The sequence below is a fragment of the Hippopotamus amphibius genome, chromosome X (assembly GCF_030028045.1).
Source record: "Hippopotamus amphibius kiboko isolate mHipAmp2 chromosome X, mHipAmp2.hap2, whole genome shotgun sequence".
NCBI classification, from domain to species: Eukaryota; Metazoa; Chordata; class Mammalia; order Artiodactyla; family Hippopotamidae; genus Hippopotamus; species Hippopotamus amphibius.
Window position 1 is genome coordinate 101,032,263 of NC_080203.1, and position 12,277 is coordinate 101,044,539.

General features: G+C 56.3%; 1 protein-coding gene across 12 annotated transcripts in view; it reads left to right on the forward strand.

Annotated features, from left to right (window-relative positions):
• BCOR (BCL6 corepressor) overlaps nt 1–12,277 on the forward strand; it is a 90,012-nt gene that overhangs the window by 44,025 nt on the left and 33,710 nt on the right. The window contains exon 1 of one of the 12 annotated variants that reach the window (XM_057718229.1): nt 120–498. The exons of 10 other annotated variants lie outside the window; for them this stretch is intronic. The gene's annotated coding sequence lies outside the window, so the exon portion shown is untranslated. Of the gene's footprint in view, nt 1–119; nt 499–6,117; nt 6,382–12,277 lie in introns of those variants that run through there. One more of the 12 variants, XM_057718228.1, reaches the window with a different exon arrangement.

Genomic DNA, 12,277 nt, shown 5'->3' on the forward strand with positions numbered 1-12,277 from the left:
GTGTGTGCCTGGGTGCGCGGGAGCGCGGTCGTCGCTGAGTGCCGCGAGTCCGGCGCGGGGCGGGGGGGGGGAGCCGGGCTGGAAGCTGGGAAGCTCGGCTCGGCGTTAGCTCGCTAGCAGGAAGGGGAGGGCGACGGGTTCCCGTCTGCTTTCTTTTTCGACTCGGGAAAGAACTGTAAAAACCCCCAACCGCGCGGCTGCCTCGTCTCGCCTCTCCGGGGGCCGCTCGTTCCTGCTCGTGGAACGACGGCGTGTGCGTGCGCCAGGGTGTGTGTGGCGGTCGCCCCGGGCCGAGCCGAGCTCGACCTGCCGCCGCCGCCGCCGCCGCGCAACTCGGGAGGGGAGTCCCGTTTTTTTTTTCTTGTTTTTTTTTTTTTTTTTCTTTTTTCTTTCCCCTGGCTTGTTCCAAAGCGCGAATCACGTGGATTTAAAAAAAAAAATACTAGGAAATCGAGCAGAGCAAGGGGTTCCGACTCAGCCCGTCCGCCCGCCCGCCAGGTCAGACGCTTTGTTTTGTAAATGTTCTTTTAAAATTTCCATCTGCGATCCTGGCCCACCTCCACCCTCGCCGCGACGTCGTGGGGTTGGTTTTCAGTTGTGAGCCCCCAGGGGTGGGGGTGGATCGGGCGGGGGCGGCGGCGGCGGGCGGGGGGGGGGGGCGAGCCCTGGGTCCTCCTCTGGGCAGCGAGGAGTCTGGTGGGAAGCCCTGTAGGGCGTGTGCGAGTCTGCGGCCGGAGGAAGTTGGTCCCACTCGGAGGGCGTGCGGCGCAAAGGCTGAGGACGAAGAGGAACTTGCGCACCCGGGCGCGATCCTCGGCCGAAGCGGGGAGGGCGAGGCGCCGCCGCGCCGCGGGGCCCGCGCTCTGAGCGGGCGGGCGGCTGCGCTGCAGAGCCTCCGCCAACTAGGGGGCTCGGGGCGGCGGCGACGTGCGCCTGCTGTTTACCAAGCAAGCCCCGGGGCGCCGTGTGCGGAGTAGGGCGGCTTGAGGCACGCGTAGTCCCGGCGGGCTTCCCGCCGCCTGCACTCTCGAGTGGGCACGTCCCCAGGTCCCTGAGACGGCTGAGCCTGGCCGCGTGTAGGCCGAGGCCGGGGCGAGGCTTAATTTGCCGTTAATGAATCTTTTCCAGAAAGTCCGCGATCTCCAGGCTAGAGGCTGTGAGTGCTCGCGCGCGAGGGCGCGCGCCGCCGGCGTCTAAAGGGTGGGGGCTGGGGGGATGGAAGAGGGAAGGAGGGGGGAGGGTTACGTGTATTTAAAAACAAACCTTAAAAAGAAACCAGCGAGCTTCAAATAGGTATTCGTACAGCCTCCTGTGTCTAGACTAGACATCTTAGGGTTCTAACTGTTTTTTTTTTTTTTCTTCCTTTTTTTTTTTTTTCAGAGAAGGCTAGAGGAGGGGTAGTGGTATTTGCTCCTAGGGATAGCCTCTTGGAGAAAAATCCTTAAAATGACTTGGGAATAAAAACGAGGAGGAAATGGCCCACCCCAGAAGGTGGTGGGTGGTGAACGCAGACAGACTTGGGTATTTCTAGCCATCTGACACTTCCTGTGGCACTGGAAACGGACACCGCTGGCCGAAATCAATCCTTACGAGGTGTTGGATTCGGTTTTGCCAACAGAATTGCTTGTGTGGAAGGCATTTTAATTGTCGGCCTCCGAGACTCCTGTACGTGGACACTTGTAAAATACGTTTGCGTCTCGGCCCTTCCCACTCCACCCCCGACCTGTTATCTGGTCTGGGCTTTGCAGTGTTGGTTCTCGTGTTTATTTTGGTCATGATTTCACTGCGTGGAGGAAGAGGGTAGATGGCGGTGATTAATATGCCGTCCAGGTTTAATCCGAGGCTGGCCTTTAGTGTGCGGGTTTACGCCGCCACTCACCGGGATTGCCTGGGCTGGTGAGGGGAGCGCGCGGGGTTCGGGCGCCAGGCGCTCGGCGGGCAGGTCGGGGCTGGGGCTCGGACGGCCCCAGCGCTGTCCTTTGAGGCGCTGTCACCAGTAGGTGACTGAGAGTTAATTAGGAAGTGTTCTCCGGATCAATGGGCCGCACAGCTCATTAGCGATTCTCTCCAGCCCTTTGCAGGGCCGGCCGGGCCTCTGCCTCCCACACAGGCCGGGGCCCCGCGGCCGGGTTTGCGGAGAGCGCCGCTGGGACGTGGGGAGGGACGGGCGGCGAGGGGCGGCAGGGAGGCGAGCGTAACTTCGCCGGGCAGCGCGTTGCGTGCGGCGCCTCGAGGCCCGCGCAGCCCGCTCTTTCTTCCTGTTCTCGATCGCCTCGACTGTGTCTTTAACTCGCTCCCGCTCGCGTCGCTGCCTGGCTGCTCCTCCCCGCCTCCCTCGCCTATCTCTTGTTCTCTAAGCACGACGCCTGTGCTCCCCGCCCAGTTTGGGATTAGACAAGATAAAAATAGGACTGCCCAGCGCGCAGAGCTGTGACTGTGCCCCGGCCGCCGGGCTGGCGGGAACGCCGGGGGCCGGGGCCGGGGCGGCCCCGCGGTGCGCTCGGGGCGGCCCGCGCCGGTAGGCTCCCACCGCCAGCCCGCAGGCGCGGTCACGCTCCAGGGTTCTGTCCTCCGGGAACCTTGCGGGCAGGGGGACCTGGGCAGGGTCTCCGCGCTCTCGCGGGTGTTGTTGGTGTGCCTGTGATAGATCGGTCTAGACAGGCATGCAGGCTCCCTCCCGGCTGAAGGACGGGAAGGGGGGGCGGGCCGCGGAGGCGGCGGCAGACTCCCGTGAGCCGCGAGTGAGCGAGCAAGCCTGCGGGCCCAGCGACCGGGGTGGAGGGAAGGCTGCGAGGGTTTCTGTTAACCCTTTAAGGGTTGTGGGGAGAGTGGGGGTGGGGAGTCTAGTAGAAATTTCTGGAGGCAAAATATCCCCCGGAGTGGATGGGGCGGGAGTCTGGGCTTAGGGTTTTTCTTTCTCCTCTGTGTATGCAATCTCACATCCTGGTACATTGGGTACGATTCTTCGACGAACCAAACGCAGCTGCTAGGTGATCTAATTTGACCCGGTACTTCTCAGTGGGGGAGGTGTGAACACACACAATGGGCACCCTCTCTTAAGGAACTGAGTTGGGGAGATGGCAGAGGTTAGACCTCAGTGTTCCCAGCGGCCCAGTATGGGAAGGTCTGCTCAGAGCTTTCGTCGGGTGGGGCCTCTGACCGAGACTGCTGCGGACCAAAGACCCAAGCCTGAAATGCCTGGCCAGTGTGTACAGGTATGCATCAGAGAGAGCAAAGGGGTCCTTGAGTTGTCTGTGTAAATAGACATACTTTTAACCATGAACTTGTGGAGAGTTCAAATAAGAGATGTGTAGGGAGGCGGCCTCCAAACAGGAGTTGGACAGTGATGGGTACAAGATCGATTATTTATATGCACATCCATGGGGTCAACATTGAATTGGCCTAAAAATTTAATGCAACTTTGCAGGCATTGATCTAGTTCTTTCCAGAGGTAGAAATTGGTGGGTGGATTACCCTTTAGAGAAATGAGTCTTTAGTCGCACTCCTCTCTCCTTCCCCCTCCTCTCCCTTTTAGGGTTGGTAGTCTTAGGGGATCCTCCAGTTACATTTAAACTGCAAACCCATATTGGGCTGGTCTGGGAATGAGCCACATTGTAGGCAAAGCAAGAATGTAAGTCGTGGGGAGGTGTACGTGTTAAACAGGAATGCACAGATTAAGATGTGCTCCTGAATGACATGTGCTGAGACAAATCAAGACACTTGGGCTCTGATGCCCACTTGGAACAAGAGATACAGAAGAGATAAAGAACTGGCCAAGAGGAATGTAAACATGGATATGCAAATACTGAGACCTAGAGCTAGATTCTAGGAGAAAATCCCGGACTTTGTTGAGCTGGAAACTGGGGCAGAATTTCTGTAAGTTCGTTCCAGAGACAAAAGCCCATTTAAAGGTGTGAAGAGGGTCACTTGGAAACACAAAAAGCATTCATATGCACACATCCATGCTTAGATACACAGGCTGAATGACAAAAACTCCTCAATGCCTGATGAAGACTTTCCTGCCCAGCGAGACCGACTAGGGCTCGGAAGTGTGGGCCACACAACCACATTCGCACACTCATTCACTGGGAAATAGCGTGTCTTTGACTAGAGGGAAACTGAGGGCCCTCTGTTACTAAGATTGCTTCTGGTTACATAGTTTCTTCCTGTCTGGAGTGGAGAAGAGGGTATGTTTTGAGCAGGTAGCAGAATTTCTAAAAGATTTTCAAGTTCTTCACCCTGAGAGGATGGACGATGAAGGAAAAAGAGGAGTAGCTTTCCACTCTGGGTCGGGAGGAAGGGATTTGGGGCTCCTCGAAGTCCTGTTAGCTAAGGTGGCGCAGGGCCTAGTGAACTGATAAAGACTGAACCGAAAGAAGTGCGAAGTTCGGCCTCTGGGCGGAATCAGGGGGAGGTATGCTTGTTTTCTTTTCTTTTTCTTTTTTCCTGGAGGAGACCGTGCGGGGACGGCCTGCGTAGGGAGGATTATCAGGCGCCTCTGTGCCCTCAGACGCGCGCGTAAACTAGGCTTCGGCTTGGTTTGCCCGCGGCGTCGATTTGCCGCGGTCCCTCTTTGTTTGAGCCCAGCTGGGAATTCCATCTTTTATTGGGAAGACCGCACTCGGGTGGAGCCCGCGCTGGGTCGGGCAGGGCCGGGCCGGGCCGCGGGGCTGGGCGGGAGGCTTGCCGGCCTCCAAGCCGCCCGAACCCCAGGACGGCCCTCGGGAGTACGCAGCGGCCCCGGCAGTGCCACCTCGGTGGTTTCCTCGAGGGCGCGGGGGCCGGCCGCCGCAGCCCGGAGGGGCGGGGGGCCGCCGCACCGCCCCCCCCCCCCCCGCCCCGCTGGCCCCACCCCTCCCCCGCCAGTCCGAGGCCGAAAGGAGCTCTGAAGGCCTTTTGTTAGGCGCCAGGGTCTCACCCGTGCCCCGAGGGGCGGGAGGGCCTTGCTGTCCGCGAGAAAGGACCTTCTCCTGGCTCGGAGGCCTCCAGCCGCCCGCTCACACGGTTCAGGCCTGGCGGGGCCTCCCCCATCCTGGGGAGGGGAGGCCGAGGACGGCCCCAGCCCGCCCGTGTACAGACGGCTGGATTCCGTCTGTTTGCAAGGCTGGCTGCACTGCCGGGGCCTAGATGGCGGCGCCGGCTTGAGAAGCAGTCGGGGCAGCAGTGGAAGGCCTCCTCGGGCCACCCCCGTGGCGGCCAAGCCGCCTGTGTCCCGAGCACTTGGCCGGAGACGTCTACCAACCTCTAGCCCGGCCCGACGGCTTTCTTTGGTTGCCCCCAATGTGTTTCTCCGGAAGCGATAGCTGACTTTCTGTTGGATGGGAATTAACCAACGAGCTTCTCCCCCGCTCCGGTTCTGTAGAAGGCTCCCTTTCCCAGCGCAGGCTCATTTCCGCCTGCCCCTAGTCAAAAGTCTTGGAAATTGGGGAGTGGGGGGTCCCCCGCACTCTGTTATTTCTTAGAGCCATATCTCCCCGGCCAACCATCGCCCCATAGCACCCACAGGCTCCCGCGCCCCTTGATTAGACCAGCGGGGAAGTCCACTAGGAGAAGATTCTGACAGCATAAAATATAATTTGTGATCTAAAAGACAGTTTCCAGTATAATCTCATTATGCACCACAGACTCCCGGTGTTATTTTGTGGAAGGCGGACAATGATCAATTTACATTGACCCGGGGCCGGGCGAGCTTTTAGATGGTAATTGCCATATTGATTTGCATGCAAAAAGAAGACCTGCTAAAATTAAAGACCGGAAGCTAAATTAAACTAAATTTATTGTCTAGGTGCAAACCAGAGGAACTACTGGGGGGAAGGGGCTGAGTCAGGTCAGGGTGCCAGGGGCAGAGCAGGTGAGAGGCCCAAGAGCTGCGGGAGGTCACAGATTTGGGAGCGATCTTTGCCCTGGTGATTTCAAACAGTGAGGAGGGGGCTTGTTTAGGGTATGGGGACCCAGCGGGGAAAAGTTATAAACAGGCACTATTGTACTGAAGGCACTGGGGTCTTTCAATGCTGATAGTAACTGCGAGGGGGAGGAGAGGTTTATAGGGTTAGAGGGGTCTTCCTGCACCATTTCCGGCACCCCCCCATTTCTATTGTTCTACCCGAGTGCTCACAGTCGTGCCAAGGACACCCAAAATTCTTGGATCTGAAGAGTTAAATTTTTTTTTAAGGCAGGCCTTAAAGTCGGCCCCCCCCCCCCTCCGCTCCCACCAGCGTTAGGTCCTTCCGAGAGAGCAAGAGGAGGGGGCGGTTCTGCACGCGCGCCGCGGGCAGGCTGGGACCCTTCGAGCCTGCGGGAGTTCCTCCCCAGTCGCAGCAGCAGTCCCGCAGTCCCGGACACGACCGGACGCTGATTACTTCGGGAAGCAGCTCGCTCCAGGTGGCCTAAGTGGGGGGCTGGGGGCGGGGTGGGGGAAGGGGAGGGTCCGCCGGGGCCACGGACTCGCAGTGCCCGGGGGCGGGGGGGGGTCACCTCCCTGGAGGTTGGAAGGGCCTGCAAGGAGGGGGTGGAGAAGGGAAGGCGGGGGCTGGAAATCCTGTCCCGATCGGCGGTGATCGCCAAGGCCGGAAAGTTTAAAAAAGAGAGAAAGCCACTGGCCGGGAGCCAGGGGCGGCAGGGCCGCCGGGGCGTGTTCGGCTGTCCAGTGGGGTGAGGACCCGGCGCCGCCATCGCCTCGATCCCTGCCGCTGCCGAGGCCCTGGCCCGCCCCAGGCGCTTCTGGAGCCATTTCACACATCCGGAGCCTCGGCCTCTGGAGGAGCCGCCCGCCTGGGGCCGGGAAGCCGCAGGGGCGGCTGAGTGTCCAGCGCCTCCTGCCCGTTCCCCTTCGCACAGCCGAGCAGGAGACGGCCCTCCGTCGTGGAGCCTGTGGCGTCTGTGGCATTGGGTGTGGATAGTTCCCGGAGCCTCTGAAAGCCCGGGGCAGACCAGGAAATTGAGGATGGGGTGGAGAGGGGATGTCAAGTGCTGACTCTGCGCTGCCGGGTTGAGAAGTTGGGGAGAGGAGAGATAACCCCAGTCTCCGGCTTGTCTCGGGAGTTGGCTTTTTGTGGGGACCCCCAGGAGTCCAGGAGGGTCTAGCATCTTGCAAACCACTTCCCCCTCAATTCCCTCCCCAGCCCACTTTGGTCCCTGGGTTTTTCATTAAAGTCATAGGAAAGGGGGGTGTAGGCACTCTTTCCAGAGGGCTTTTGCCGTGTCTAGATAATTTGATTTATTGCTTTAAGTGGCAAAACTAGGGTGGCAAGCCTAGTTCTAGTTCCAGGTGTCAGCACTTTTTACAGAGACCTAAGGGTAGCACCCACCTCCCACTGGCTGTTCTGGGCTCCTGGAGGAGGGGAAAGTGGAGGCTTGTTGGGATCCCTGGCGTCACACCAGGGTGTTCCAGTGTAGGGAGATGTGTAGGATGTCGGTGGAAATTTTGAAAGACTTCATTTGGACCCAGAGATTTCTAGGTGTAGGAGAAACTAGGGTCCAGGCTCCTTGTGGACCGAGGCTCATATGTTTTCAGCGCGATCCTTTTACCCAGTATTGGAGCACAAGGGCTAAGGAAGCCTTCCAAACTTCTTAGGGATTCCGAGTGGCACAGTTTGACCAATAATTGGCTCCCCTCCGCAACTCCAGGACTGAGTTTGACCGTGGCCCATTTTTACTAGCTGTGTGACCTTGGGGGCAAGTTATTTATGGCCTGCGAGCCTCAGTAAGTTTCTTCATTTGTAAGACTGGGAATAATTATCCACCTTTACGATCAAAGAAGAATACTTGGCACATAGTAGGCCCCGAGGATTAGTGATTGCTTTGAATGACTGGTCCAGTTCCTACAGGTTGCTTCTCCATTCCCTGCTGCCCCTGAGGACACCCCCCGCCCAAGCCCTGCGTAGGCCTGTGTCTGGGGACCAACCTACAGGTTAAGCTCCCTTCCAAGGGTATTCCTGAGCCTATTCCTCCAGGTCTGCCTCCGTGGGTTCCTCTTTCCCTTTGTTAACCGTTCTTCGCATTCTGGGCTTTAAAGGATTCCATATGAAAAGGCTGGGATTTTTTTTTTCTTTCCTCTCCCTAAGTGGGATCATTTATATGGTTAGGAATTGATTCCAGAACCAGTATCTAGGTGCTCTTTGGCAAGTCCTCCCATCATTCTTTTCCGTGGAGGGAACAGCAGTGGCTGGAGGGGAGAGACCTGGTGGGAAGAGGTGAAAGGGTCTAGCCTGCTGCAGAGGCCAGAGGTGCTGTGGTTTGTTTGATAGGGATTAAGTCCGGATGTTGTGAGGTCTCAGTGTGGTTTTCAATAAAGTCTGCCAGGGATTGCTACTTTTATATCGATATGTATTTTAAAAAATTACTAGCATGAGAAGAAAACCAGACCCCTATGGATCCAGGCCGGTAGTAAGCTACTGTGATCAGGTTTCCTACTCGACTCCCAGAGGGGAAGTCAGTGTTTGATTGAAGCTACACTTGGTTCTTGACTCTCTGGGGATGCCTGCTCTGAAACAGGAGCCCTCCCTTTCTCTCCTCCCCCCCTTCCCTTCTTCCCCTAAAAGCCTTTGTGCTGAAAGAGCTTCAGTAGGCATGAATCCCTGGTCCCTCTCTAAAGAATGCCTTCCAGCCTTTGCTGACATTGTTTTGTGAACAGTGGGTTTTACCAGGCCAGCAGTTTTCCCCCCATCTTAGCTCACTATTTTAGAGGTTAGAGTATGCCCGGGTTGCACCCAACTGCAGTGCTTTCCAGCGCGTGTGTAGCCAGGGCCTTGCCTGTAATCTGAAGACACCTTAACCTTTGCCCTAGGTGCCCCCAGGGGGGATGGTGGTGAAGGTGGGGAGAGCAAGGACAGGGGATTGTTGTTGAGGGTCTGTTTGTTTTCTCCAGCCACAGAGGCTGAGGGGTGGAGTGAGTCAGAGAGTACGTTCCAGCCTTGCGTCTGATTTAAAACTTGGTTTAATTGGAGAAACTCTTAGGCATTTAACAGTTCTGTACAAATGCAAACTTGAAATAGCTCTAGCCCTACGTCACTTAGGAAAGAATAAATGAAGTACAGAAACGTCCAAACTCTGTAAGTCCTAGAGTTGTCCGCCCTCCCGTAAACACATGACAAGTGCCAAGGCATTTCCAGTCAAAACACCCATGGAACCAGTGGCCTCCATCCTTTGTATTTATTATTTTATTAACAGCATTTTACACAGCATTTAACAAGCGCAGCCTGCCTGCTTTCCACCGTGGCTCTCAGCAGACTGAGGGGTGGAAGACAGATGGGGGTGGCGAGGAGCGGTCCCTAGAAGAGACCTCTAAGCTGGAGGAATCTCTTCAGATGGCCAAGGAAAAGGAACATTTGGGGTTCCTTTCTCCTGGCCTCAAAGAGAAGAGAAAAGTCATGCTTTAGAGAAAGAAATCCCCTGTCCCTTCTCTGGAGGAAAGTTGTGCAGATGTGGTCTGTCTAGTCTCTGCTTCGGTTCCAGAAGGTGTGAAGTGGGGTCTACTCTCCTGATACTCTGCTCTTTGGTTATTGGCGCCTTTCAGAGAAGTAGTATTTGTCTGCTATCAGTATTTTATATCCTGGTGGAAAGTTTATAACGGAAAGTAATGCCTTTCTTAAGTCATAAAATGAGCCTTGTATGATTATTTAATTAAAATCTATTTAAGGACCGATTAGGCGTGTAATTTGCGCTAATAATGACGATTATGGAAATGTTCAATTTAACCAAAAATCATAAAGGAGACATTTTGATCAGTGGGGCGACCAGTAAGGATTCAGGGAACTGGACAGTTTTCTGAGACACAAGAGGCTTTGGGCTGTAGAAAGTGCCGAGCTGCCTGGCCTCTGGGACATGGTCGAGAGGGCTGCAGGACCCCAGGCCTGGCCAGGGCAGGCCGGCCCACGCCTTGCTGAGCAGAGAAATCCGACCCTGGGAGTCTGAACAACCTTTATTCCCAGCTGAGGAAATGGGGGAGGGGAACTGGGAGGAGGAAACTCTGGGAGAGAGCTGATGAACCCCACGGAACTCTCTGCTGCGCGAAATGGCTGTGTTGTCTTGCTTTAACAGTCAGCAGCGACACACGCATTGCTGCCTCGGCTAGCCTTGGCTGGAGCCCGGAGGGGTGGGGGAAGGGGGGGGGGTCCCTTGTTCCGGAGAAACCTGCCAGCTGCTGGGCTTGGTGCGAAGGCAGCGAAGGCAGACACAATGCTGCTGTTGTTGGTTTGATCTCTAACTGTGGATTGTTAGTCTGGCTTTAACTATGTGGTAAGGGGGGAATGTGAAGGCTGTTTACAGCGAGTGCAAATAATGTGACAGCTGTTGGTGCACGAGCAGCGCTGTGCCTCCTCGGCGCTCACACAAAGCGCGCACTATGCAGGCCCGCGGAGAGCTGCAGAGGTGGCCGCCACTTGCTGGCCCGGGCGTCCTCGGATGCGATGCAAGAAAGCTCTCGGCGGCAGCACCCCCCACCCCCCACCCCCACCCCGCGACACACATCTTTTTGGCTCCTGGGATCGGGGGTGGACGTGCACACTGGTTGGTGTGCTGTGGTTTAGGGAACTTGTTAGGCAGAGGTGGCAGGAGAAGGCCCGCGAGGTCACGAGTGTCAACTGTCTGGAGGGGTTTGGCCAGGATCTGTTGACCTGGGGCCTCAGCGGCTTGTGACCGGGTTGTTAAGATTTGGGAAAATAACTTTCCGCCCTAAAGCAAGCCTGTTGGAAAGAATGTATTATTAACTGAAGGCTTTCTGGAAATTGCAGAGGCTCTGAAGGCCGTTGTTCTTTCTCTGAAATGGCCCTGTTATTCAGACAAGTTTGAGAGACAGGCAGCCGATGTGTTCTACGCACTCGGCCCTGTTTCCTGGATTGGAAACACAAGTGTGGAGGTTCAGGACCCGAAGGGGGGTGAATGGGGGGGAGGGGTGCAAGTTGGCTTTTGATGACCCACCTCCCTTTGCCTTCCCGTTTTTTAAGAGCGCACTTGCCTTCCAGCTGCAGGACCAACGGTGCTGTCTTGAGGTCTGCCCACAGTGCCACCCACTCTGTGACTTAATCAACTAGATGCCCACAGCCACCGGCCTTCTCTGAGTTCCTGGTCCTCTGCCAGGCACTGCGGGGAGGCGCCAGGGTGGGAGGGAGAACAGTTGGTGGGTGGCGGCAGTCCCCCGCTGGGCCGGTCCTGGAGACGCATGGCCCAAGCTGGCCGCCTCAGGATGGTCAGGAAGATGGGCCTGCCCCTGGGTTATCCCGGGGCAAGCTGGGTGTCAGAACCGCTCCCCCCAGTCTCAAAGTTGAAGGCTTCGCAGCCCTGGCCCCGGGGCTTTGGAGGATCTTTTAGAGCTGACTTAATTCTATATCCTGCCCTTCTGTGTGCGACTTTGGACCCTTGCAGGATATCTGCAAATTACGAGTTCATCTCCCCCCACCCCCACCCCCGCCCCCCGATCTACTCTCTGAGTTATACTGTGGACTTCTACATCTAGTTGGGTTCCCTAGTGGGGAGCTGGGAGATGCTTCTGGAATGATACATGAACTTCGGTGCCAGTTCTATAAATTGGTCTCTTTTTATGACGTGTGCCATTTTCTGTAGGAATGTTGCTTGCAAAACGAGTTTCGCCTTGGAGGAAAGGCGGAAAGATAAACAAGCCTGCAACGCCAAAACACTGGCAGTCTTTCCCTCCTTCCAGCTCTCTTAAAGCAGCCGGGCTGTATTTCCAGGATTAGACTCATGCTTGTGAGGAGGGACTCTGGTTGGCTTTTTTTTTTCCCCCAAGCAAATGCAAATTAGAGAAAAATAATTTTCTTTCAACGATATGCAATGTATTAGTCACTTGTTATCGTGCTCCGAGGCAGGCCTCATTTGCGCGTCTGCCAGCTCGCTCACATCTGCTCGGCGCTGTTCGGGGCATTTTAACCTTGGCGGTGTCGTGTCTAGTCCCACGGATCAAGGAGGAGTAATTAAGCTCTGAACAGCTACAAAAATTCACGGGCCCCCACGTCTACCGCAGTTCTCCCACAGCTTTGTTTGGGGTGATCTGGGTTCCAAGATTGAGTAGCAGACATGGGGTTCCTATTGTTCCTTGTAAAGAAAGTAGGAGCCCCTGTCCTCCCCTGACCCTCATCCCCAGCCTTCCCAGGACTCCCAGGTGGCACACAATCAGCAGGGAACCTGGGTGCAGATCACAGGACCCTGTGCTTTATGCATCTTGTGTTTGTAAAAAGTTCCTTTGTGCTTCCTGTGTGTAGTAATGATAGCTGTTGTTAACAGCCTTATGGTATGGCCTGTTCCTTTGGAGGGGGGGGGTTGC